Genomic DNA, 27612 nt, shown 5'->3' on the forward strand with positions numbered 1-27612 from the left:
CGGAGTGAAAAAAAACAAAAGGATCAATCTCACGATTTAAGTATTACCAATTGTCCAGCTGGGTTAGAAATGTAAAGGATAACCAAGAAGGAACGGGAGAAGTTGAAAAAATGCTGCAGGGGAACAAGATCTATAAAAAGGAATTAGCTCAATGGTACTGGGCTGTGATTCAGGAAGGGGAGGAAGAGGACGAAATTCCAGGCGAGATCTGGGGAGGAGTACTGCTGGAGGAAGATATCCACCATGTTTGGCAAGTATCTGTAGCTACAGGTTGTAAAATTGAGAGATCTGCACCGTTAGAAGAAACCATTTATTCACAGAGCATATTGGATGTCAAGGAGGCTGTCAAAGTTCAAAGGCCAAGGGGAGAGAAGCTGCCCCAAATGTGGAGAGAAGGGTGCCGAGGATCTCCACATGTTTCAGCAGTGCCCCCAACTCGAGGATTTCTGGAAGGATACGGATGAGACTTTGTCTAAGGTGTTGGGACGGCAGATAGAGGCGAGTATAGACTTGGTTATTTTTGGGGTAATAAACGATAAGGGAACAAGTCCAAAGCTGAGTAAAGATCAAGAGAAAATTCTTTTTATTTTGATTCTATTGGCAAGGAGAGAGATATGCATTTAGTGGGTAAAAAGTGTACCTCCAACACATAAAGAGTGGCTATTCTCAATACAAAGAACATATAAACTAGACATAAGTGGACAAAGTGGTAGGAGAAATGCATATTGGGCCATCTGGGCAAAATCAAATTTTACGAACTCTGTATGGTCCAATGATTAAGCAATGCAGTAATGCCTCAAGTGGAAACTTGAATGAGTAGTCAAAATGACTAGCTCAACCAACAATCGATTTGCGCCGGAAGCGTACATAAAGGGGCTTAAACACAGAGGGAAGCCAGAAATTCTCCACGCACACGTTGCGCCCACCCTGGAGAAATCCCGAAAATCCCAGACGATCAGAGCGGAAGGGAAAGTCTACTCCCGACACCTCCAATTCCAAAATATTGCTGTATGAGTACAAAACAAAAAAAAATCACCTTCAAATTATTTTACACACAAAAATTAAGTCAGGCCTACTGCTTTTCTCATACTTTTCTATAAACAGATCAGGTTATGGAATCATATATACCTTTCCCTGCACTTAACCAATTAGCCTAGAGCTTTTATCATTGCTGTTTCACCATAACCAACCTAAGTTCACCGTATTGCACTAGAGCTTTGCCACAAGTCCCCCAACAAGGATTATCACGATGTAAATCACAAGGTTTGATAGATGAAGCGTTGCCTACTAAGGTAATCTGTGCGATCCAATTAAAAAAAGGCTCTCAGGTACAAAGCAATTTTATTATCACAAGGGTCAAATCTGGGCATTTGCACCTGGAAAATTGATTTTTGTTTTTAAAATACAAAACCAAAACTGCGATTCAGTAACATTACCGAATTGCAATTTGGGTTTGTGAGTAGATACCTAATTGGTATTTGGAAGGGGTTTATAAAGGTTATTGCTGCCAAATACCAATTCTTAAATTATGTATTAATGTTTTGCAACTGAAATCCAGTCGCAAACATTAATATTTTACTACCTCCTCAAAAGATGCAAGTCATTTGCAAATGGAAAGGGGTAAGTTCCCCTTTGTGAATGTATACAAAAACATGTTTTTTAGGAGCTGGCAGTGGCCCGTGTCCACTGCTTCCTCCTAAAAAACATTTGATTTTTTTGTATTTATTTCCTTTTTTTTTTAAACTCATCCAGTTTTCCTTTACGGCTACATTTAAGGAAAAATGTGTTTTATTCAAAACCTTTCAGACACTTAGTCTGCGGAACTGAGCAGTCCATCATGCCGGTGACTCTAGCCGAACATAGTGAGTCACAATTTGCATCTTCATGGAATGTGTCTAATTGCGACCCACTACGTTTTAATATTTTCTGAACTAACCTATTAACACATGTTAGTTCATAAAACTCCAATGCATTCTGTAGAAGTCAGTGCACAAATTGAAATCACTTCTACCATATCCGTTATAATACATTCCTACTAAGTAAATTGCAAATCGATATTTGTCGCAATTTAGGATTTCTTTTTACTAGTCAAACATGAGGCCCAAAAATACTCATATAGAGACTTAAATACAAAGTTACATAATGCCACCATTAAAACCCTATTGTTATTTACATGTAGCACAATAAATGTAAGTCATATAATCTCCATCCCACATTTTTATAAGCAACAGATTAGACACATGGGCTTGATGAAACAATAAGGACCCTTGACTTTACCACTGACTTGTCACCATTACCAACTAAGGTACAATAAATAGAGCTAAAAATGTGATAATTAACAGGGATACAGTAAAAAATTTAAAAAATTGCAAAACATTACATTAGGTAAAAATACATTAAACAATGTCAAACTGGCCTAGCAAAGATAATCACATTGTAAAAATTCAACCCAAAGTGTTGGTCAGAGTAGTAAAAAAACACCAAAACTCTTTGTCTACTAAAGTACTGCGTTAGATTCTGTGTAACAAAATACCAGTCTACAGCCATTACATAATGAAAAAGTATAATCCTTAAAGGTCCACTGGCTTTGGCAAATGCTTTTCACAATAAGTTGGGCCTATTATCTTTGTTATAAGTTTCAATATTTAATATTTTGTATTAGTAGGGAAGTACATAAAAAAAACTATTTGCGCACTTAAGCAGCATTTAGCAGCAATTATAGTTAACTCATTATCAAATAAGGCGAAAATGTAAAATACATATATTAAAAAAGTATCTCACATAATATATTATACTGCTCACTCCCACTCAAACAGCAAACATCCCTTTTCCAACCATCACACACAAATGGAGATTTGTTGCTGTTAGAAAGAAATGCACCTTACTACTAAAATACTAAATGAAGAAACACCTTCTCCCTTGTTCAGGGTTTGTGTGGCAACCCAGAGGTGTGCGCAGAAAAATGAGTAATCACCTCCTCTATGGTCACTCTAAAGCGGTTTCGAAGTAGCTCCACTCCCACCTGATTTGGTGCCAGCCTGGCTTAGAGGACAAAGGGCTGATTCCCCAGGTCTCACATTCACTTGTGAAAGTGCAGGCCCCTTTACAAGTTAATGATACTCCTAGGTCCACCTTACCCGGTTCTCCCCAGATCTAGGCCATTGTTCCTACTTTGGGAGCAGTTTTCACATCCCATTAATGTCCAGCACAGTCTGGGCAGCAGTTGTATACCTAATGCAACATACCCTAAAGAGGCATCAGGCAGGAAAAAAGGTAACTTTACAAAGATTACTTACAAATATTTATTAAAAAAACAACGTTACCAATGAATTTGAGATTTATATATCACTTTAAATTACTATTTTACATGCTTCCAAAAGTTACAGGTTAAACATTATATTTTGTATTTTGATATTTTCTAGGATTCAGCTAAAGCCCTGCCGGTGAAAAAGGCTTTGGAGCATAATCACTTGCAGAGCATGCCAATTTTAAGTTCACACATGTACCACATTTAAATATCAGATCTAGCTGTAAGCATTGAAATATAAATTAGTTTACTACCTCTATTGGAAAGGACATCATTCTACAAAAAAAGAAAGCATCTGACATAACTTTTCCCATTGGACCATTAAGATCTAAATCCTTACACTGGATTGTCACCAAAATCAGCTCTTACCTACCATATTCCCAACAAGGCAACCACCAGGCACATAGTCATAAAATTACAAATGTATACAAAATTAAAGTTGCGTTGAAATAACTAGGGACTATCACAGAGCAAATCATTTCCCCCCAGTGTTTGCCATAGGGAGTGACCATCACCAAATCCCTTATTCACTATAATTTTCTGAGATATTTCATGTAACCGAAAACCTGTCTACAGGCTTTAAACTAGTGGAATATAAACCTGCTCATTAAGACCTATTCACTTTAACATATGCTTTCATAATTAATAAAGGAGACCATCTTCCTTTATGATAAAAACTATTCATAATAAACAGCTCTGATATCTGACATGACTCTTCCCAACTAATCAAACTGGTCCATAGCACTTATTATTGGCTCGTCACTGTAACCGACCCAAGTCGACTTTTAATGCACATAGGCTGATGCATAAAACAGTCTTCAAGCATACAGTCCCAAAATTACAAATATGAGCAAAATTACTGTTGGTACAAACACACAACCGTCTTAAGAAAGCCCAACAAGGATTCTCATGGAGCAAACCTTACACTCACAGGGTGTATCAGTCCAGTAGCCAACCCTAACCCTGGCCTACTGCAGTTATCTGTGAGATTCCATGCAACAAATTGCCTCTCTATGTGCCTTAACACAGTGAAATTAACAATCCACACTGAAATGCCCATTGATTTCAACACATGCTTTTCACAAACGCCTAATCCTACTGTTTTTATCACAACCTCTCATAATACAACAGATCAGGGAAATAGCCTTGAACATTGGCTTGTCATCATAAACAAATTAGTCAAGCTTTATTAAATATAAGCTTCCTCACAAGGCAAAAAGTGAAACACAGCCATTCTTTTTTCCTTTAAAGGATTTACAGAACTTCCCTCCAGTCAAATGCTGTACTCAAGGGAATCGACATGTGAGTGCAATCGGAGCCTCTCCTTCTTCCTCTCTCTTGTAAGGCTTCTAAAAGTTATTTTTCTGGTGAAAACATAAGGAGTCACTGAGCGCAGCAGTCCAGCCAGACGAAAAAAGCCCACCCTTTGTACGGACACACTTACTAATCTTAGATTTTACTTTCATCTTTTTGTCATCTGCATTCAAGTATAGGGGTATTAATCTACATGTACATGTTTGAACGCTATTCTGCAAATCAACACTAAGGATTGTTGCAGAAAGATAATACAAAGTTGAAATGATCGTGTGGCTTTCCAGTGAAGAATAGATTTCCTATACTTCCTTTTTTATATAATATTAATAAGGATACATTATATATGCCATTTCACACTGCGCACTTTGTATTCCTTCCTACACTAGACATTAGCATCTTCGTAAGAGATACAAGTCCTGGAAAATAGCACCTACTAACCAGACTAAATTGTAGCCTCTAATTTGTCCGAATATTCTACTTTTTGATGGCCTCTTTGATTCCCAACACCCTGTTGGGTTGAGGAAGGGAGAACAGAATGCTTTGGTAGATTGTGGGGCAATCTGGGGAAAGAAAAGAACAAAACAAGAAAATGTACCGGTGAAGGAGTTTGTGGTCACACTTGGCTGGAAGGCTGGATGAGGAGGAACGTATTGTTTCCAACAAACCCAAAGATGACTCATTTGAAGAAAGTCTGGTACAAACTACAGCAGTGCAGGCTCCAAGAAGGGCCACTTAAAATCGAATTGAGGATAGCACAATTGAGGTCGAAAAAAGTACAAGTTGTGTTCCCTGCATACTTAGAAATATATTTTATTAGTATAACCATGTGGTAAAGCACTATATTCTAACTCCAGAGTCCGCATAGGAAAAAGCATGATAACTTATGTGTAGTACCGGAACAGAATTTTACTTGAACTGGCTACATTTTAATTGCAATTATAAGGAAAACATAGTACAGTTCTAAACAAGCAGGGTTTGTAAACTGCCTACAGTGGGACTCCGTTTTTTGGTCTGGGAGGTGACAACGTTATACAACAAGATTAAAACAGTTTATATAATAATTGACCCAATCAGATAATGCTACACAACAGTATGAGGGCCCGATTCACAGGGTTGAGGCGCACTGGTCCCAGTTCATAGGACAGGCCAGGGATGCTGTGCTGCCTGCTCGTGGTTGTCTCCCAACGAGCATTAAAGCAGAGAGCATTCACCACTGCTTTACTATTTTTCTGGCAGCCAATGAGCCACACGTAACGAGGCATGCTGATGCCAAGAGGTCCTCAGTTCACGCTGATGGACCCCATCACCGCGTACTGGGCTAAAAGAGCTATGAAACAAATTAAATGAATAACCTTCTTACTAGGCATAAGATTGTAAACTTATACACAGACCTAATTTCTGCCATAAGCATTAGTACAGACAGGGGAATTACATGTGCCTGACTTGTGCTTAACCCTTGGGGAGACTAGCAAAAAGGTGTAGACTACTGTAGAGAAAGGGAAGGTAGCAAGTGCATTTTTTAGACATCTCTCTCTCTCTCTCTCTCTGGAGGAAGGCTATTAACACATCTGTGCAGCAACACCGCTTGACATACCTCAAGTGCAAATTTTGAGCAACAGTGCAAATGCATGCACATCAATTTTCCCACAAGCATCAAATTCTGTGCACGGTCAAATTTGGTTTATGCATTACCACTCCCCTAAGTAAACACATTAGGAATCTGGCCCCTAGTGTTTCACAAGTGTGAGGTGGCTGGGGCTGAATTTATCATGCCACTAGACTCATCAAAAGAATTAATACCATGATATATTGTGCCCCATTACATATCCTCCGCAAAATAAATCCACTGGCCCCTGCAGCGAAGACTGTGGTGTGCCCCTTCTAAAGATGGACGCAAAGAAGCATTTTCTAGATTGTGAAAGACATTTGGTTGGAGAACATCAGGGGTCTTTTTAAAACTATATCTTTATAAGCTTTGGTGAATAAGAGTGGATTGTGGTATATAGTGTCTAATACTGATTGCTGCATCTGCGATCCTAACTGGTGATTAGCGACCTATACAAATCTACATAGCATAGAGTTCAAATTTTCCTGCCTAATTGAGTGTGCTGTGTACATATGATTGTAGTTGTGCTCAGCGAAGTCTGGTGGTGTGGAATTAGAGATTTTTAACTGGGGAACAAAAATAAATCACTGAAAGCATAGGCACAGACTGCAATAGCGCTTGACAGATTCACAGCAGACGATTGTGAGAAATATCTCGTCTGTTTCGATATGGTATAAAAATACACTCAGTAATGGTATGTATGCCATCCTATACACGCTGAGCATTAAATGAACTATGAAAGACGGTACTTGAACAAGCAGTGCTATCTAGAGTAATGCATTTCAATCAGAAGGTCAATAACCCAAAGTTGGCCCGGTCACAGAGTCATCAAGGTAATGCTGATTGAGCGCTTACAGAAAGGACAAAAAGACATGGCAAAACCTATAGGTCTCTCTCTTTGGACCTACTGGATTTGCCAATGCCTTTTGGTGATGCTGTAGGATCTAATAAAAAACCCAAAAGGCACGATGATTCTGCCAGCCACATTATTTTGTATGTAGCCATGTGCCTCCAAACTGAAATGAGAAACTTTTTTTTCTTTTTTTAATTTCCGCTCTGAGATGGATTCCTAAAAATAAAATAAAAAAAAGACTAAGCTGGGTGGAAGCAACAGGGGTTGGGGGAGATGGGAAGGAATGTGGAGCATGCTGGGGAGGAGAATGCGTGGTATAAAGGATAACGTCACAATGGAGAACAGTCACAATACATAAAGAAACAAAGAAATGGTCTACGTTATATAATCAAAATCGAACACACCATTAAATCATTCCAACAATGGATGTGATTTTATTTCATCACATTTAGATATTTATGAAAGACGTGCACACAAGGTGGAGTGTGAGTGCATGGGAGGGAGTGCATGGGAGGGATTTGTGAAAAGGGACGGTAGCGCGCATATATACATCAGCAATCAATAATAACAACCTATCCAGCCAGATGCCTGGCATATACATAAATGACAAATCATTCATAACATAGTTGAATAAATGCAGATATACACTCTCTGTCATCTATGTTTGATAATAAAACAAAACACTGTCGACGATTCGACCCCTATATCGAACAGCAAACTGTGCGCCTTGGGGTGGGGGTCTTCATTAGGACCGAGGTGAGTGAAGGTAGTGGGCACCGGTGAAAACAGCGAGAAAACTTCAGGCTGAGGACTTGAAAGCTGGGCCTTGTGGGCTCTCAATTTTCGTAGATGGTCGTGGTTAGTGATATGCAGGCCAATGCTGATCAGTAACCTATGGCTGACGGCTGCTGGGAGCACCGGTGAATCAGCTAACGAAAGGGGGAGGAGAAAGCAGCACTCAAGGAGACAGCAAGATGGAGAGCGGGGGAGAAGTGCAGGAGGAATAAAGCAATACAGAGCACAGGAGAGTTTGGCAAGAGGAAAAAGAACACAAGACCGCTTTAAGCATACAGGGTGACATTAGTGTCGGGGTGGCAGCCAATTAGAAAGAAGGTAAAGATGATATGTTTCGGGGGAGGGACAACCCAGGACAAATAAAGCCAGTAATAAGCAAGCAAATGAGAGTGACTATAAAGCCAACCAACAGAAGGCAATAGGCGGGCATGATTCCGGTTTATTTATCTTGAAAGAAACAAATCTAAGGTGACCCCAACGAGATTTGTAACTGTGAAGTACTGAGAGCATATACTTTGGTGCAGGTGCGTCGACCTACTGAGCGGTCCTGAAAGTACCAGAAACGGAGGCATAATTTTGCTCATTTGCTCACACTTGTTGCTTGCTGTATATTTCGCTCACATCCCGAGTGCATAGAAAGCCAGGATCCTGTTGTATATCTATCTTTCCTCTATTTCCATGCTCTATCATGGTTCTTACCTGTGTCACTCATTCCAGAATGTAGATGGCTCTGACTCCTCCTAGTGTTCTAGGTGGTGAGAGTTTGTGCCTGGCCAGCTTGTGTAGATGGCTCTGACTCCTCCTAGTGTTCTAGGTGGTGAGAGTTTGTGCCTGGCCAGCTTGTGTTGAGGTTGCTCTATGCTGTCTTCCTGCAATAAACCTATTGTGGTACATCTGTGGTCTCCAGCTATTTACTACAGATCCCAGACGAAAACCAGATGTTTTGGAGAAAGCAAAAGTAAGACTTGTACAACTCTGTATAAATATTTATAATTTACCCACGTTTTAGTATTTTGGAATGAGCTCACATTTCAAAACAACCACCGACACGCCAAAAGGCGGGCCGTGGCTTGCATTTGTGATTTTTCTACTCCATTTTATTTTCTAAGATGCACAAAACTATTCGGATTCAGTTTAATGGTGAAATGGAGCTTGGTAGAGGAGGCGAATTAAATGTATTTATCGGGAATACCCTAACAGAGAGGGAACCGGAGAATTTTAAACAGCAAACTGTAGATTAATCTCCAGGTTTCATGTGAGAGCATGTCACATATGTAGATAGAAGTCAAAGTGAGATATAAAAGGATCACCCACAAGAGTGGCTGCGGCTGATCTATCTCTCGGAGGTCATCTAACCATAGGTTAGGAAGCACTGGGTGTTTGGAAATCTGCAGAGGGTCTGTCAGGACAGAATCGTGGATAGCTGTTCTGCGAGGGGAGTAAAAGAAGTTACTTTAACTACTCGTTCTGACGTATGTCTTCCACACTTCAGTGCACTAGGCAGGGTCTGCCAACTACTTTCACTACACAATCAGGGTGTGGCGGCATGTGCACAGCTTTGTTTGAATACTGGTGGGTCCCATCAGTGTTTCTAAAAGGCATGCCCTTGAGTAACAAATATCTGTTATATAGGGCCAGAAAAAGAAACCCCGTCATCATCGGGTGAGCATGCAGTTCAAAAAGCCATGCTAGATTATGTGGGATGGAAGAGAGGTATGGTCTTTCACTAAGGGGTGTGAAGAAGGTTCTGAGAATCTTGGATAGCGTGTTTGCTAGATTGCACTAAAGAGATTTTTATGAGTGTTTATAAATATGACAGCGTCCTCTCCATGTAATACCTCTTCCTTCACGCCTGTAATACTGGGGCGTGAAGGAGGAGGCAGAGATTGGAGGAGGCAGAGATTGGAGGAGGCAGAGAATGGGGCATCCAGTTCAGCGGTCTGCTGTAGAGACTCCTCAGAAGCAGAAAAGGAATTGATCTCTGCTCTCAATGTTATACTCCACCTTCCCGCGCCCCACAACCCGGGTAACATAGAAGATCAGCCATGCAGTTCAAGTGTTTGTTCTACTTCTTAATACCTAAAGTAACAAGTAAAAATTCCAACAATGCCTGCGAATTTGATTGTGTCGGAAAGGACTGAATGAAGTTTTGGGTCAATTGAATACACTTAATAGGAAACACATAAAATATTTGCATGGGGAAGCTTCTGAAATCAGTTAAAAAAATTAACCATGCCCATGGCTGTAGTATTAGAAACTCCCTAAAGCCACAGATACTTAGTGAAAATTCAAGCATTTCGCCCATTACAATGCCATCAATGAAGGACCCCGTGCCAACACAACGTCAAATTATATGTATATGATAACAGGCTGCAAGTTAAGTGAATAAGGGGTATTCCATTTGAACTGTATACTTTGTGCCCAGAGGCCACTGGTAGGCGTGTTGGTGAATTATACGCATTTTTACTCCTCTATAGATTTTCAACACTTATTTTCCAGCTGAGATGTTAAATGATTCATTTAACTAGTTCTAGTTTCACAGTTCTCAGCGTATTCCAACTTCACATAAATTATAAGTCAATGACAAGATGACATCCTGCAGGCCGGCCAGAGTTTCTTAAAGGCAAGTGGGATTGGAGAAGCCAGTCACCTGTCAGGCTCAGTTGACACTTTTAAAAAATGTGAATATCAAATCCACCCACATTTCTAGTGTGGTTTTGGAACCCACCATAATTCCATAAATTGGATGCACTGAACACAAACACCCGCTGTCTTTTCTCTCTTCAAAAGTTTGTCCAGCAGTAGGGTCCTAGAGCTGCCCTCAGGCAGGACACTCATGCTAGGAGTGTGGGTAAAATATCAGACTTCTGCCACATTGACAGTTCATTCTATCCACGCGTGACATTATAAATGTCCGTCTTTATGGAGAGCTACGTCGTCGCACGTGGCCTCCAGGTGCTACCCATACAGGCAACACTGAACATAGACAGAATCAAACGAGACAGATGTGATTGGTTTCAAAGACGACTAAAAAGAGATCCTTGGGGCAAGAGCTGCAGTGGCTAGTTTCTCCAGTTGGAGATCCCGACTCTATCCCTCTTTGTGATTAAAGCTAGCTTGCCGAGATCACAAACTTCAACATTTCTGAACTTTTTCATTGGAACTAGAAATCAGAAGGTGTCACATTCAACGTGGTAGTGAAATTTGGAGCATCTGTGTATGAATGTGCACTGCCAGAGCCTCACTCCTTCCTGAAGGTGCTAGAGACACTCAATATGGTTTACACTGGAGCTTAGAGTATGCATTTGCACAAATAAACGTTTGCTAAAGCTACATTTCCTTGTGTTCAGACACACCGTTCCGTCTTCCAAGACAAACCCTCTGGTATCACTCAGAATGACGGGGCCGCCAGCACAATGTGAATAGGGGCCACTAGGATCCCGCACCACAGTCAGGCGCAAGACTTTGTGGAGCCTCCCCAAAGGGCTATGATCAATCCACACAGAGAGGAGACAGGGACTTGCCTCATCTATGTCCATTAGGTTTTGCATTTTATACGTCTTTAATAGCAGAAAGCATTAAATTATGCGTAGTATAAAAATAGAAACCTTTAAAAAAAATAAGATCTGGACACCAGTGCCTATTTGTCGTTGCTCGGCTGAGCATTTACAATACAGTTATAAGGCATTTCTGACCCCGAAAATGATACACCAAATCTCCCATCCCCATCGATCAAAGACTTGCAAACGCATACCTGCTCAGTTGCTCCACGTTATGCATGTCATTTTTAGCTAGTCCTAGCTTTTTTAAGTATTGATTACTCTTTGATGCTGGGGCGGGAGGGGGGAATTAATACATTTCTTTTAACGCTGAGAAACTACGAGTCCCAAGCGCAATGCCTTTCTGCCAAAAAAAGTCAGAACTGGCTGAATATGTCGCACGTGACATGGGACTTGTCAGATATACTGATTTAAGCATAGCAGAGGTGTGATCCCCCTGGCCAGTGCTGGCATTGGCCCGCATGGGTGTCATGGAAAATAGACGCTAATGTTTAAAGAGATCTATATTAAAAGCCAACAAAACATCTAGACACAAATATATGGCGGTAACAAAATCATCGCTAACATCACCAATATACCATTCCTCACATATCAATAGAAATGTTTTCATATAAAACAATATAACTGTTTCTGTTCCAGAAAATTAAAGTGAAATGAAAACATGTTAATGCCAATACCAATGGATGTACAATAAAGATTTAACATTTCGAACAACTGACAGCGTAATCTATACATGCTTATTAACATCGTGAAATATCGAACTTGTAACAAACAAACAAAAGTTTGCAGATTGGTTCAAAGTGTGGGCGGGTTTCAATACTTGTTCTCACATGCCAGGCAGGTGCTTCACCGCCCCCCTCCTATGATCCACTTACTCAAGGATCGCAAAGGCACTCACCGCCGGACATGACTTGCTTCAAGCCGTCTGTGGCATCATCAATCTGACAGTAGTTCTCGCAGCGTTCTCTCGGCACCCAGGCAGCACCCACACCAACGCCGGTGATCGGACAGCCTGTCTGACTCGAGGCTTGCGATCCTCCCGCACGTTCCTACTGGTCCCTGGCTCCTTATTTCCACCCGCTTGTGGGGGCTTCCAGCCGCTGTCGACCTCTCGTCCTCTGTCGGCGTCACTAGGCTTGCTAACACAGAGAGTCGCGCACTCACGTAGAGACGCTCGCACGAGCCGCCGCCAGCCCCCTGCGCGCGCTCGTGTGAGGAGCCGCGCGCGCCCGCAAACCAGCGATGGAGCCAGCCACTTCCGCTTCCGTGCGCGGCCGCTGCTACAAACACAAGCTTGGGGCTCTGTGAGTCGTGGTTTCTCAGTTCTGCCACCAAACTTGAAGCCTAAATCACCTTACGACGACCCCTTCTTCTACATCACATATGTCACGAGTGTCCTCAGATCATTATCGCTACTGAGTGACTTGGAATAACACCTATCTGTCTAATGCTCACGGACGTTGACGCCCTAACTGAGGGTCGCGATAAACAGCATTATTTAACCTTCTGGAGAACATGCGCCGTCTCGCTTTGCTTTTAGGCTCCAAATGTTTTGTGTGTGTCTGTTTGTGTGGGGGCGGAAAGGGGGGATAAGCAGGTGCTGGTGAGAGGGAACACAACGGGGTTGGATCCCCAGTCTGGCATGTGACACATGCTACATGTGGCATGCCACGGATTCCTGACCCGTTGTTTCATGACTACTTGTGCTACAAACAATTCAGACAGTGCCAGTGGGCGTTTCCAAATAATCCAACTTAAATAGGTTTTAAATTAAAATGAATATCTTTAAGTGGGGTTTGAACCTTAGTCGAAATGCTACATTGATTTGGCATTCACCAGCATGCCAGGTGATCTGTTATTGAAGCTCCAGGTCAATTATTTTCATGATGTGCTGGAAAAGGAGAATCCTGGATTAAAATAAAACAGTTACTGAAAAATATGCACAATTGGGCTACTTCCAGTATCCAGTTTGTAGATTTATTTGTCAATTTAATCATTTCTGAAAGCAAAAAGCTAGGTAGAATTAGAAATTAAATAGCCGGAGCGCATATGGCCACAGTCAAATTAATAATAACAAGCCCTAATACAAAATGACCACAAAGCATCTAGCCTTCTCTGGTGAGTGAATACAAAGTTTTAATCATGTGAGCAATGCCTCTAATTTAAAACAACACTTTCAAATGTGCAATACTACAATGCAAAATATCTAAATCCTAAAGTCTACATGCCTGAATGTCTAAAGCAAACATGATCTAATGACATCATGTTTACAGATCCTTTTTAGGTCTCACCTACGCAGCCCACATGCGCTGCATAGGAGGGGAGCTTTTGGAATCAATCAGCTTTTTGGGCAAAAACATGCATGTTTTGCATTGCTTTGTATTACAACGCGTGCACGTTTGGCATTTCCCTTGCGGAAGAGAGCTTTAGCAACATCTGTTTGTAATTATCTTGCAAACAGATGGTGCCCCTGCTCGCTCCCGCAAGGGAAATGCTGTGTGTGTCTGGGATGCAGGGCGTGTCAGTTGCCTTTGAATTGGATGCCACGCCGCACGCTCCCTGGAAGCAGTAATACGTTTTTTTATTCAGCGAAAATCAAATGCCTTATTTATTCAAATTCTTTGAATAAATATGTTATGTAAGTTGCCTTTTAATTTAACTCTGAGGCAAAATTTATTTTTATAAACTGTCACGCTGAGTCGATGCCTCAAATACGTTGTTAAAAATAGTTTTTAATGAAAGACATATTGTTACTTCCTGTTTTTGTCTTTTGCTGGTTTTAACAGCTTTTTTTGCAGTCTTGTGAAATCTTAAAAAACGAGTTGGCAGAAAAAATAGTATTAAAATGCATGTCCCGCACGATAGACTGTATTTTAATTGTATTGTAATTTCATGTATATAGATAGGGCTTCCAACTGTGAAGATGCGTGTTCGGTCTTGTAACGTACCTTACTTGCTAACAGGGGGGGGGGCTTCCTTTTTACAAGCGAATACTAAATTATACTGTTGAACGGTTTAAACCGCCTCCGAGTCACATGTGCACAGGTGTACATCTGGACGCGCACTTCCTCTTCTCACGCCAAGACTATATAACTGAAGGGGCAGCTCAGATGACATCACCGGTCTACTGCTGAGGGGGCAATATGGCGAAAAAGTTCCAACTCAATATGTTTCACAGGCAGCTGTTGCACACATCCTGTAAACTAAAAGCGATGGAGAGTGAGGGAGAGCCTGGCATCAATGACCCGTCCCCCATGCAGGAGTGGCCAAGCAACCCAACAAAGAACAATTACAGACTTGAGAGGAAACAATATGGTGCCTGATGGACTCACTGCCTGACAAATAGGCGGCTCCTTAAACTGCCCTGGGCCTGATCGCAAGGCACTTTACAATACTTCTGACTCTTGTTGAGCTGTGAAGAAGTGACACTTGAGAGCCCCTGGTGTTGGGTATGGGCACAAGTAGGAAGAATGTGTGTGTATGTGTGTGTGTATGCATGCTTCCGTGCGCCTGTGCACCCCTTTAGTTCAACACATGGGTTACGATCCAGGCATAGTAGAAGACAAGACAGGTCTGGCAGCATATCTGATTTTAAGATTGCGCTCAGGTTTCACTCAACCTTGAGACAAATGACAACTAATTTTTTTTAGTGTAAACTCTCCTAACCCTATATTTCAGCTCAACGATAATGCATGTGTATGTTCTCTGTAGGTTTTAATATCAGTTTTTGTTATGTCTCTCCATAATTATACACATGCATGCCTCAAATGTGCCTTCCCTGAATGTTTGTCATTCCAATTGTGCGTCCATCTTTTATACTGCGTTTCTTGAGTTGTATACAGTAAGTCAAAATACAATTTTGTAGCTCAAGTAAATAAATACACTTTCAGAACTTCCTTTTTACTGTCTCCTTTATTTGCACATTCAGGTGAGTTATATTTCTCCAATTAAAACTTTTGTGGTTGGCACTTGTGATTAATCTGTTAGGAGGTGCAAAGTGTCTTAAACAATAGTAAAGTTAGATTTCTTTCTGTACTTGGGATAGGGCCCCTAACGCTGTAGTGCAACTTTCAAGCACATTCCTAGAAGCTTGGCTGCACACGTGACTTTGAAATCTCTTCATTACTTCAGGAAATTCGCTTTGTGAAAAAAAAATCATATTTTAAAGAGTTTCATAGTGTAGAGCCTTGTGGGTGCAGGGATTTTTTTTTCTGCATAATTATGGATGTGCCACATTTGACACATAATCCATCCTCTGCTAAATAATTTGCAGATTTGAACCCCAAACATTTCTAGATCAAATATATCGAAAGATGATAAAAACGTGGCTACGTGTTCCCGTACAGTGAAAGGCCCTTCACAAAGGTTAACTGGTCATCGTTTAGATGCTTATTTCTGTATTTGGTTGATAAACTGGTATTAATGATGGGAAATCTTTGCCCAGACAGTATCACTGTGTGTAAAAACCTCACAATAATAATATAATAATATCAAAAACTATGACACATTATGCCTCATAATTTGCCTTTTCTTGCTGCATAATTTAGTCAACCTTGCCACATAATTTGGTACTCCCCTGTCACACTATTCCAGTGGCCCTGCTTTTAACATTTGTATCTTGCTGGGCTGAGGGCAAGAGTTTTTATGAAGATCGGCCTTGCGTATCTTGGTGGCTGGTAAAACTGCTTTTATATTGCGGTAGCTGGGAACACACCTATGCAATCTGTGGTATGATAGGCAACTGCTAATGAAACTCAGGAGCCTGTGAAATAGCTTTAGGGGGGGGCGTGAAGGGTGAAGTAGTTAAATCTCCATATTACAGATTGGAAGGCAGGTTTAATCTGGACCCTTCCTATCTCTTCTTGGATTGCCCTCATATGCAATGAGATCAGTTGATTTTGAACCAGGACACCCCTTAGAATGTATTGATGAGGTAGCAACAGTCGGGTGGCGTCCTACGCAGAAGACAAAGAAAACAAGCATTGGCATAGCCAATAGGTCTCGCCTTTGGGACCTTATCAGTGTTTAGTTATCCAGCACAATATCCTTGGTGCAACAACATCAAGTGTTGCATGGCTAAACACTTATAAGGTCCCAAAGGCGAGATCTATTGGCTATGCCAATGCTTGTTAATGTTTAATCAGGAACAGCCTGCTGTTTCATGGCGTGACATTATGCAGAAAGGCAGTACTAAAATGTTACTTGTTAAAGTAAACCAATCAAACTACTAATTTCCAAAGCACCTTCTTGCAAATGATTTTCATTGGACAGAAACAATAGAAATTCAATTTAATACAACAGTGTGTTCTGCACTACGAACACAGCAACTGTAGATTTAGCACATAACCAAGTAATATTTCAAAAGTACATTCCTTCAGCCGAGGAAGCTAGTAGAATGTTCCTTTAAACATACAGAAACAGACTATAGCTGCAGTTGAATTGCAACAATTTTCTGAAAAGCTAAATTAAACCAATGGTCATGCACATTTAAACATACACTTTTCATAATCTGGCCTAGTGTTGCCTGATTATGCTAACTGAACCAACTTATGTTAAGCATTTTTATGATAAAAATTAATTTCTCACAGTCCTCCCTTTGAGAATTGCGATTCTCCTAATAACATGACAAGAGAATCTAGATTTCATTAAAGACACGGAGGCTAACATTATGCATATTTCTTTTAATGCTAACTCCAAGCAGCCACTTAGAAGCATTACATCATAAAGTGAAACAGATCTAGAATAGAATCTTCCAGATGTACAATAGCCATGCACATAGGATAGTCTGCTTCTTTTAAATGTGAGGTAATATGGTAAGTCTTCTTCTGTATAACACATTCTTTCTTTTTTTTTTCCTGTGCATTCCAAACTTATAGAAATAAAAAAGATTGAATGAAGGGGACACAGAGTTAATTCTTTCTGAACATCTTCCTTGTAGAAACAGCAGTATAAATGAATCAGTTATGTTGAGTTATCTGAAATAAGAAAGAGTATAGGTGCTTTGTTCTCATGTACCTGAGAAAGGTGTAATATCAAAGCGGGCAAGTTATATGAAATTTTTAACAATCCATTGAAAAAAGGTTGTATGAAACTTTCAACAATACATTGAATAAAGGTTGTTTGAAATGTTCAACAATACATTGAATAAAGGTTGTACCATAAATTATGCATCTATTGTTCAGTTACTCATGTATCCACCCACGGGAGGGGTAGGGTGGGATAAAGTTAGCCTCCGTTTCTTTAATTAAATCTAGGTTCTCTTGTCCTGTTATTTTTTTTGTTTGAAGTTCAAAAACCTTTATTGTCACATTCTGCAAGGACACAGCTTTGAGCCTACAACCCCAAGGGCCGGCAGCGTTATTCAAATGAAACTTTCAGCATTTGGAAATAGACACTCTCTTGTCCTGTTAGTAGGAGAATCGCAATTTCATTACAAGACCGGAGGCTACCATTATGCATTTTGGTAGTTCAGTAACACTACATATGACATATGTTCAATAGGTTTACAATAGTGTTTAGCAAAAGTGTTAGAATTTGACCAATCAGCTGCTTTAAGAATGTCATCTGATTTATCCCTTTTCCAAAGTGATTAGCTAGCCATAGCACCCCTTATGAATGTGCCTGGAACCTTTTTAGGTCAATATCAGCTGATTGCATTGCACATTTAACCCATCTTGCTATAGAAGCTGATGTAATGGGTTCCAAGGGTTTCACAAAAGAGGTAAGTAATTGGTTAACACCATTTGAATGATGTTCGCTCATTCTTGCATCATATTCTTTCATACATTCTACCACACAATGTTTTTTGCATGCATTAAACTTTGTGTTGAAAATTGTATCTGACATAGTCTTAGTTCTCTTAATAATCTCGAAATTGACACCAAAGGCATCATAGACTCTGAGTTACTTCTAATGCTTTAACGTCTGATACCCTATGTCAGGAGATTAGGCAGAGAAGAAACACTAGTTTTATGGAAAGTCTCTGCTTATCTAAGGTATCTGTTCTCAGGCCACGTAGTGAAAGGGTATAGTAGTAATTTAACATAACATAGGGTTTCGTATTTAAGTTTAGGTGGCATCCTTAGTATGATACTTTTCATATTATGGAATTTTTCCCTATGGTCTTGCCATTTATTAGAGCGTGGCCTGCTGAAATAACTGATATGTAGCAATTAATTGATCTGTAAGTAAGCCTTCTCTCATATTGTTAAACTAAAAAGTTTGCTACTTGTACGATAGGAGCCTCCACGCAATCCAGGTTCCTCTCCAGGCACTAGCGTACCCAAGTTCTCCAGATGCTATTGCATCTATAGTGGGTTCCTGGAGCCCATTACTCTTGGAGGAGTGTAGTAGCTTGTCTCAAAAGATCTGTGATTTCATTAGATTTCCTGACACTTTCCAGGCAAGAAGGTTCAAAGTCCCTATCTGGACAAGGGAATGTTCCTTTCCCTCTATGTCTCTTAAAAGACCTTACGCTGCTGGAAGTAGAAAGGGTATTTCGCAGGCGAATTCTTTTCCATGGCTGGAGAAAGGCATTGACTGCTTGAGCACTGGGGTCTGGCATCCAGCTGAAATATTTGTGCAGTTGGAATGTCAGGCTGCTTGCGAAAAAATCAACTTCCAGAGGGCCCCCAAACTGATTTAAAGTTCTGAAGGCTTTCACGTTTAGTTTCCAGTTGCTGTGGTCTAGGAGGAATCTTGAATTGCAGCCAGCAGTGATGCTGCCTTTAGAGCTATCTTGTGTTCTATACAAATAATACAGAGGTTTTGGCTAGATTCAATTGGTCTGAGGATTTTGTACCCCCTAAGCAATTTATGTATGCCACAGCTGATATGTTGTTCATTTTTGGAATAACCAATCTACCATGTAGGGATTGTTTGAAGCTCATCAGAGCGTGAAGGCCAGTAGTGAAAGCCTGTAGCATTCAGAAAGCAACTTAAAACGTGGATATTTGAGAAGTAATCCTCCTCCCCCCTCCTAAGCGCCTTGAGACCCTCTGGGTATGTAGTGCGCTATATAAATTACCTGACTTGAAAGCCAGTAGCATTGAGACCCTCTGGGTATGTAGTGCGCTATATAAATTACCTGACTTGACTTGACTTGACTTAGTTAACTCTAGGTAGTTTATGTGGTGTGAGCTCTCTGTATAGGACCATAGTCCCCCGTGTTCTGATTCTGTAAGCATGCTCCCCAGTCATGATGGCTTGCATCTGATTCTAGAATGAATTCTGGGGAGTTTCCGAAAATGGCTGTGCCATTCCAGGCATCTAAATTCTCTAACTACGAGTTCAGTTCTGATTTGGCTGCGTGGTCTAGGGTTACTTTGTCTCTGTACCATAGTCCAGCACGGAGGGCTTTTGCCTTCACTCTTTGAAGGGCTAGATAATGTAAAAGTCCCGGAAATAAAACTTGGACAGAGGAAGATAGGAGGCCCAGGAGTCTGGCTGGTTCTCTTAGGGACAAGAGGTCTCGTTTTAATACAAGTCGTATTTCTTTGCGTATTTTCGTGATTTTCTTGTTGGGGACTAGCAAAAGTGATTTTACTGTGTCTACAATGAATCCCAATAATTACAGAGATTTTGAGGGGGTCATGATAGATTTTTCTTGGTTTATTATGAAGCCAAGGCTCTCTGAGAGATTTACTGCTGTATTCAGGCCGTGAAGAATTTGAGAGTGGTGCAGGGACATAATGAGAATGTCGTCGAGATAGACAATCGGTCTTATCCCTATTTCTCTCAAGAAGGATGCTATGGCTCTCATTACCATGGTGAAACACCAGGGAGCAGAATATAGCCCAAAGGGGAGAGCTTGGAATTGGAATAGACAACAGTTCCATGCGAATTGGCGGTATGGTTAGAACTCTGAAGCCATGGGGATTGTGAAGTAGGCATCTTTCAAGTCCAACTTCACTAGCCAGTCCTTTTCTAGAAGCATGTCTCTCAGGAGGTAGATACCCTCCATTTTGAAGTGTCTGTAGATGAGAGATTTGTTCAATTCTCTCAGGTTTATGACTGTTCTTCAACTCTTGTCTTTTTTCTCTACCAGAAAGAGAGTGCTTATGAATTTTATTCCATCCCATCATACTTATATAATTGTTCCTCTCTCTATCATGGACATTACCTCTTCCTCTACTATTTTCTGTTGTTCTGTGATCAGTACTAGGTTTCTTGGGGGTGAGTATTGTGTCAGTGTTTTAAAAAATACTATTGTGAAGCCGTGAATGGTTTCTAAAACCCAGGGGTCTTGTGTAATTGTTTTCCAAGTCTGAAAAAAGAAATCTGAGTCGATCTAATCCTCATTGTCTGTAGTAGGGCCTTTGGTAGGCACGGCCGGTAGAGCGGCCCCTTCTGCCAGCCCTGGCAAAAACACTAGGGTTGAATATTTGACATGCTATTCTGAGCTTTGTCTAGGGATGTGAAAGTTGCAACATACTTGCCTAAGATCTTGATCATGTCCTTTCCAGATAGGAGTCCTTTGGGGTTTGCTGAGGGTTCTTTGTCAGCCATGTTGCTCAGCTTAGGGTTGATCTTGGTAAGGACTACTCTTCGTCGCTTGCATTTATCCCTGTATTCGCTTTCCCTAATAGGATCAGGGTTTTCCTACTCCATCCTCTTAGCTCAGTAGGTCTAAGTCTAATGGTGTACTGTTAATGTAGCTGTCTTCCGCCATATCAAATATTCTAGTCAGCCGGCCTAAAATATCAAGCATGCGATCATGGCAGGCCTTTATTGACTTTTTCATGTGCTTCCTGGGGTCTCTACCCAGTTTGAATAGGAATTTGATTAATTCTGGGTCGAAGTTGGGTATCAGGCATACCTTTTCTTGAACCACCTGTCTGGGACAGTCTGCCCTTAAGATATTTCGTGTTTCTCTTTCGAAGGGATTTCCTAATCCATCTTTTTATGAATGCGGCTACAGGATCTTGGGGCCACCATTCAGAGCTCCTCTGGTGTCTGATATTATGTGGAGAGAACATCACCTCACCCAGTGGGTTGATTATAATTTCTTTCGAGGATGAAGGGAGCTCTTCCTCTGATAGGGGACTCTCAAAGTCTAGATCATCCTGGTCTAGGTCAAGGATATATTCATCCAACGGGTTCATGTTTTGGTCCCCTTGTGGTTCAATTTCAAGATCTTGTGTATCATGGCGAACACTTAGATATTGTGTGCCCCTTTGGATACCTTGATAGGTTGTGTCGCTAAGGACACCTGATACTTTTGAGGTGCGTAGACCTCCCTTGTAGTCTGAGGTGCTTAGACCTCCTTTATATGATGAGGTGCGTGGACCTCCCAAATTGTTTGAGGTGCTTAGGCATCCCAATGGGCTCATGGGGCTTGTTCTTTCAATGTTCTTTCTCTTTAATCTTTTGCCCCGTTTTTTATTGCATTCCCCGTTTTGGCCTTTCTGGGTTTCAATAGTGCCATCTTCTTCCTCAATTAAGGGTTGTTTGGTTGACATGACCCAGTTGAGTGTTTTGTGCATGCAGGAGTGCATCTCTTGTTGAATAATCTTTTTCATTTCTTCATTATTATTGTTAGAAGTAGGTACCTTGTTGTAATGAATCTTGGAAAGAAGACTGGATACTTTGGTAAAGATATTTAGTAGAGAACACAACCTAGTGTCCGACCACCTCCGGAAATCAGCTGCAACTGACTTTCATCGAGTGCAGTCAGCCTCACATTCTAGCATGGAAGCATACCAGAGATTCCAAGTAAGTAATCATCACAACATACCTCAAGACCATATGATTCTACGTCAGACATGTTAGATTTTATACTCATTTACAGGTTGTAGTACTTAGTAATCTATATACATGGCTTAGAAGGCAGGCAACCTGACTTATTAGTAAGGTTCAGAGGAGCTTAAGTAAATTAAGGCTTTGTTAGAGGAGCTTATGTAAATGAAGGCTTTGTTACATCAGGTCTTTTACATTTTATGCTCTTTTACTATAAAGTGAGGTTTTTGGTGTAAAAATAGCTTTTGAGTACCTGCGGTCGCAGTTAGCAGCTGATCACAGGAGTGTTGTAGTAATTCTTCACACAGAATTATGTAAATAAATATTCTTTATTTAAAAGTATTAAGCAAGTAAAAGGGTGCTGTCTACTTCAGCATAAACACAAAAATAATTATTCAACATTCCAATGTTCTTACCTAAATATACATTCTAAATGATGCAATAAACTTCTACAACTAGTGTTCCAAACCCAAGCAATGCTAATACATTACTACACACCCCCTTTCTAAAAATTGGATTACAATGAAATTATATAAATAAAATTAAAAAAACAGTATACTAATCATAAACAAAATCTTGTAAAAATTTAGGTGCAACTAATTTTCTACCAGATTTGGTAAACACTGGATGATTATCATTACCACAAGCAGATTCCCCTGTGGACCCTGATGACGAAGAATCTTGCACTTCTGGACTCAGTACAACCACAGGGTCCAATTCAGTATTACAAGATTCCCTTTCACCGTTGTCAATACTAAACTCATTGTCTTGACCAATAACAGAATCAGAACTCGAGATAGGACTTAACCACCAGTAGTCAAGACCCACTCCTCCTTCGTTAGTAATGTTTCCTAATCCAGAAAGTCTAGCCAATGCAATGTGACTCATGTGATGAACGCTAACATCGTCTAACATCACAGTATTTCGCATCACCTTGGTGAATGTCTTAGGAACAGAAAAACGTGGTTTTAATTTTCCAACTTTCTTTACATTTTTAATTATTACTAACTGACCAACTTTCATTGCTACATTCTTGGTGCCATGTTTTGTAACGAAATACGTTTTGTTCCTACTCTGTGATTTACATAGGTTTTCTCTGACCTTATTGCAATCCCATGCATACTCTTTACTTCTGCCAATCCATACCGGATTAATTTTGCAATATGGAAATCTGCCTCTCATGAGACCAAAAGGGCTTTCCCCACAAGTGTCATGGACCGGTATTCTGTATGAGCATATCATTTTATCTAATTCTGCATTCCAATTTTTCCTCCCTTTCTTAGCTAATTGCAAAGTTCCTTTTATGACTCTGTTCACTCGCTCCCCAACAGAATTTCCTTTGGGATGGTACAGAGCTGTAAACTTTTGTTTAATACCCGTGGCTTTCATGAACCTTTTCATGACATCTGATTTGAATTGCACACCATTGTCAGTTAAAATGGAAGCAGGCAATCCTTCTCTAATAAAACATTCATCCAAAAATCTGATTACAATCTCAGTGTCCACTCTTTCAACTACTTTTACCTCAATCCACCTTGAAAACAAGTCCACTAAAAGTAAAATATATTTACACACACCATCTTGCCATACCATGGGTCCCATAATGTCTAATGTTAGTTCTTCCCATGGTAACCTGGGACAATCTAAAGAAGACATTGGTGGATTGAGAGTTTTTTGTACTTTTGTCTGCACATTCGCAAGTGACACATTCTCGAACAAATCTTTCAATTTCTAAATCGATTCCAGGCCACCAGTACAAAGCCTTAGTATTTTTTTTTGTTCTGGAAATCCCAGGATGGCCTTCATCTCCAATAATAATAATTTTAGGACACATTTTTTAGGTGGAATGAGCTTTTCACCACGACATACAAAATTTTCATCCACACGTAATTAATTTCTTACTTCCCAAAACGGTCTAACTTGTGGATCAGATTTGGATTGCTAAATCGTTTGTAAATTCTAGTTCCCATTCATCTTTAGATAAACCACGTGAGTCAGAAAATACTCCAGCAACACAACAATCGTTACATGAGTTATGGTCAATTTCCTTCAAAGGTAGGGAAAGTCTGCTAAGGAAATCTGAAATTACATTCTTGACTCCAGGAACATACTGTACCTCATACACATAGTCCTGAAGTCTCATGGACATCCTTGCAATTCTTGCTGATGCCCTACACAAACCTTCAGTTGTCAGCAATTTGGTTAAAGATTTATGATCAGATCTTAGAGTAAACATTTTACCCCAAATAAATTTGCAAAAGTGTTCCATTGCCCATACACAAGCTAAAGTCTCGTGCTCGATGACAGAATATTTCTCCTCACACGGTGAGAGTGAGCCCGAGGCAAAAGCTATGACAACTTCTGCACCCTGAGGAGACAACTGTGAGAGGACACTTCCTATCCAGTGCGACTAGCATCAGTGGTGAGGTAAGTATCAGCCGATGGGTCAAAGCCTTGCAATGTAGGTGCATTAGCAATGGCAGACTTTATTTAACGAAACACATTCTAACACCTATCACTCCAAACAAAAGGTGTCTTATTTTTCATCAACACACGCATCTCATACGTTGTCTGTGAGAATTGATTGACGAACTTTGAATAAAATTCCACTATTCCTAGAAAGGATCTCAGTTCATCTTTTGATTTGGGGGCTGGAGAGTTAATGATAGCATCAACCAATTTTGGCTTAGGTTTGATGCCTAAGTATGCAACCGATTTTTCTGCAAACTTACATTTGTTCAACTCAGCAACCATTGTATTCTAGAACTTTAAGAACTTCTCTGAGAATATTATTGTGATGTGATCTGCTTTTCCCATAATAAGAATGTCGTCCTGGAAAGAAAAGACTATAAGACATATGACCAAAAACCCTAGACATTAATCTTTGGAAAACCGCAGCCGCTGACGCTAAGCCAAACGGCATACGCTTGAACCTGAAACACCCAAAACGAGTGCAAAATGTTGTTAAATGTCTGCTATCAGGATCGAGGACAACTTGATATGCTGCTGATAAGTCCAATGTTGAAAGCCATTTGGCTTCTCCTGTCAATAACAGCCTTTCATCTATCTTAAGGAGTGGATATTGATCAATTAGTATGTGAATATTTAGGTATCTCAAATCCACACATAAGCGGGCCTTTCCATTGGCCTTACGTGCGACAACCAATGGAGAAACCCACTCTGCTGCTTCCACTGTTTCAATAACATTTGAACTTAACAATTTGTCCAATTCCAATTTGACTTCATCTCTTATGATATATGGTATGTGACGCACTTTATGTATCTTAGGTACAGCACCATCTTTGAGTCGAATTTGCTGAGTGAAACCTTTAAGTTTACCCATTCGCCCTAAAAAAACAGAGGGAAATTCATCTAGAACCCATTTTTTTGTGTCTTCACTTTCACACGAGACCAATATGTGCTCCTTGCTATTAGGATCTAGAATGATATTCAGTTTTCTTTGGTCTTTCCATCCTAAGATGGATGGTCCTTCTTTAGAGACATATAATTTTTCCAGTGGCATGCCTGCCTTTAAATCTAAAGACAAGTATTCTGAAACCTTGAATATCTATTCTCTCCCCAGTATAGCTCTCCGGAGAGATATCAGGAGGTTCCAAGCAACCCCCCAGTTGAGAAATGAAGTGTTCCTCTCATTCATGTTGAGCAATAATAGTATATGGCGACCCTGAGTCAGCAGCTAATTGGATGGATACGCCACCTAAGGAAACTTGTCACATGGGTTTAGTGGAAGAAACGTCTGATAGGTTTAAAACGACTTTCTTCTTCATGGTGGTTTGTGTTTATACACCCTCTTCACTAGACGAGGAACTGTAATCAAGTTCTGTTTCTTTTGAATGCAGGATACTTTACCTTTAGTATTCTTGTGCATTTTTCTTCTACAAACCTTCGCAAAGTGTCCTACTATGCCACATACTAAACATTTGGTAGATCTTGCAGGACATTTTGGATAGTTAGCTGGATGTGAACGACTACCACACCTGTAACAAACTAAATCAGAGTCTTTCCTGAAATTAACATGTTCTTTCTTGTTGCTAAACACTAAAAATCTTTGTTGGATTTATTGCTGACTTTGCTATCTGAAATTTTATTCACAACCTCACTATCTTTTTTTTCATTAGCTAATGAAGCCTTAGCACATCGTTCTGATAGCTCAGCTTTTTTTTGCCATTGCAATAATATCTTTTAGTGTACCCTCACCCTCTACCCATAACCTAACTTGTATGGTTTTGTTTTTAGTATACATAACAATCTGATCCCGAATGAATTCATCATGTAGTTGTGCGAATCTGCACTTGACGGCAAGTCTCCTTAATGCTGCTACATAGTCTTCAATACTCTAATTTTTGTCTTGTTTTCTTTGAAAGAAGGAGTGTCTTGTAACTGTAATGCACACACTTGGCGAAAAATGGTCATCAAGATCCAGAATAGCTGCTTTGAACACATCCATGTCACCTCCAACTCTGTCCTGTTTCTGTAATTGATAGACACAAAGACCTTCTGGACCCAAACACAAAATGAGAATTCTTTTTTTTTCTTTCAGGCGAAAATGTACCATTAACATCTTCCAGATTTCCAATATAATTAAGAAAATATTCCTTCCAGTCGCTCTAAGAAACAGGTGGTTCACCTGGCATAGACAAGAATTTTCATGGGGAATTGATGTGCATTGCTGCGTCGGAGCGTGGCAAATTCACCTTTTAAAATGAAGATGGTGCGTGCTTAAAACGGTAGCGACCCTTATGAAATTGTAAGTAAAGCTCTGCACTTCTTTCAGGATATGAGCAAACGAGTTCTGTGAGCAGCGTAACAGGATCCAAGTCGCACCTGTGTTCGTGATCACAGGAACTACCAGCCTTAAATTTATTTCTTCCTCTATTTTGAAAATACACAAGTCCAAACCAATCCTTGAAAAATTAGTTGGGTGTAAATTTTGCCACAGGAATCCCACATAGGTTGATCACTGGTCCCTCGTCGCCAAATCTGTAGTAATTCTTCACACGGAATTATGTAAATAAATCTTCTTTATTTAAAAGTATTAAGCAAGTAAAAGGGTGCTGTCTACTTCAGCATAGACACAAGAATAATCCTTCAACATTTCAATGTTCTTACTTAAATATACATTCTAAGCGATGCAATAACCTCTACAACTAGTGTTCCAAACCCAAGCAAAACTAATACATTACTACAAGTGTCCAACTGCCAGACTTCCTGACATCGGATATACTTGCGATCGATCAGCTGTTGATTTACTGCATTGCCCAGGTAGCCCCTCAACTACAGACGGGATAAAGATTTATTTTATTTTATTTTTTTAATTTTAATTATTGATTTTTGTTATGAGTTCCCTACTTGTCTGTATTTCGGGGTAGCCCGTAATTGGGTGAACACGCAGTGTGAGCTCTGGGGAGATGGCGGAGAG

The 27612-nt window shown here is 40.3% G+C and overlaps 1 protein-coding gene across 9 annotated transcripts in view; it reads right to left on the reverse strand.

Moving 5' to 3' along the window:
* MEF2A (myocyte enhancer factor 2A) overlaps positions 1–12654 on the reverse strand; it is a 475560-nt gene extending 462906 nt beyond the window's left edge. For all 9 annotated transcript variants that reach the window (XM_078683121.1, XM_078683117.1, XM_078683120.1 and 6 more), the window contains exon 1: positions 12334–12654. The gene's annotated coding sequence lies outside the window, so the exon portion shown is untranslated. The remainder of the gene's footprint in view (positions 1–12333) is intronic.
* Between the last annotated feature and the right edge of the window lie 14958 nt (positions 12655–27612).

Source organism: Lissotriton helveticus, chromosome 3_1 (genome assembly GCF_964261635.1).
Source record: "Lissotriton helveticus chromosome 3_1, aLisHel1.1, whole genome shotgun sequence".
Taxonomy (NCBI): domain Eukaryota; kingdom Metazoa; phylum Chordata; class Amphibia; order Caudata; family Salamandridae; genus Lissotriton; species Lissotriton helveticus.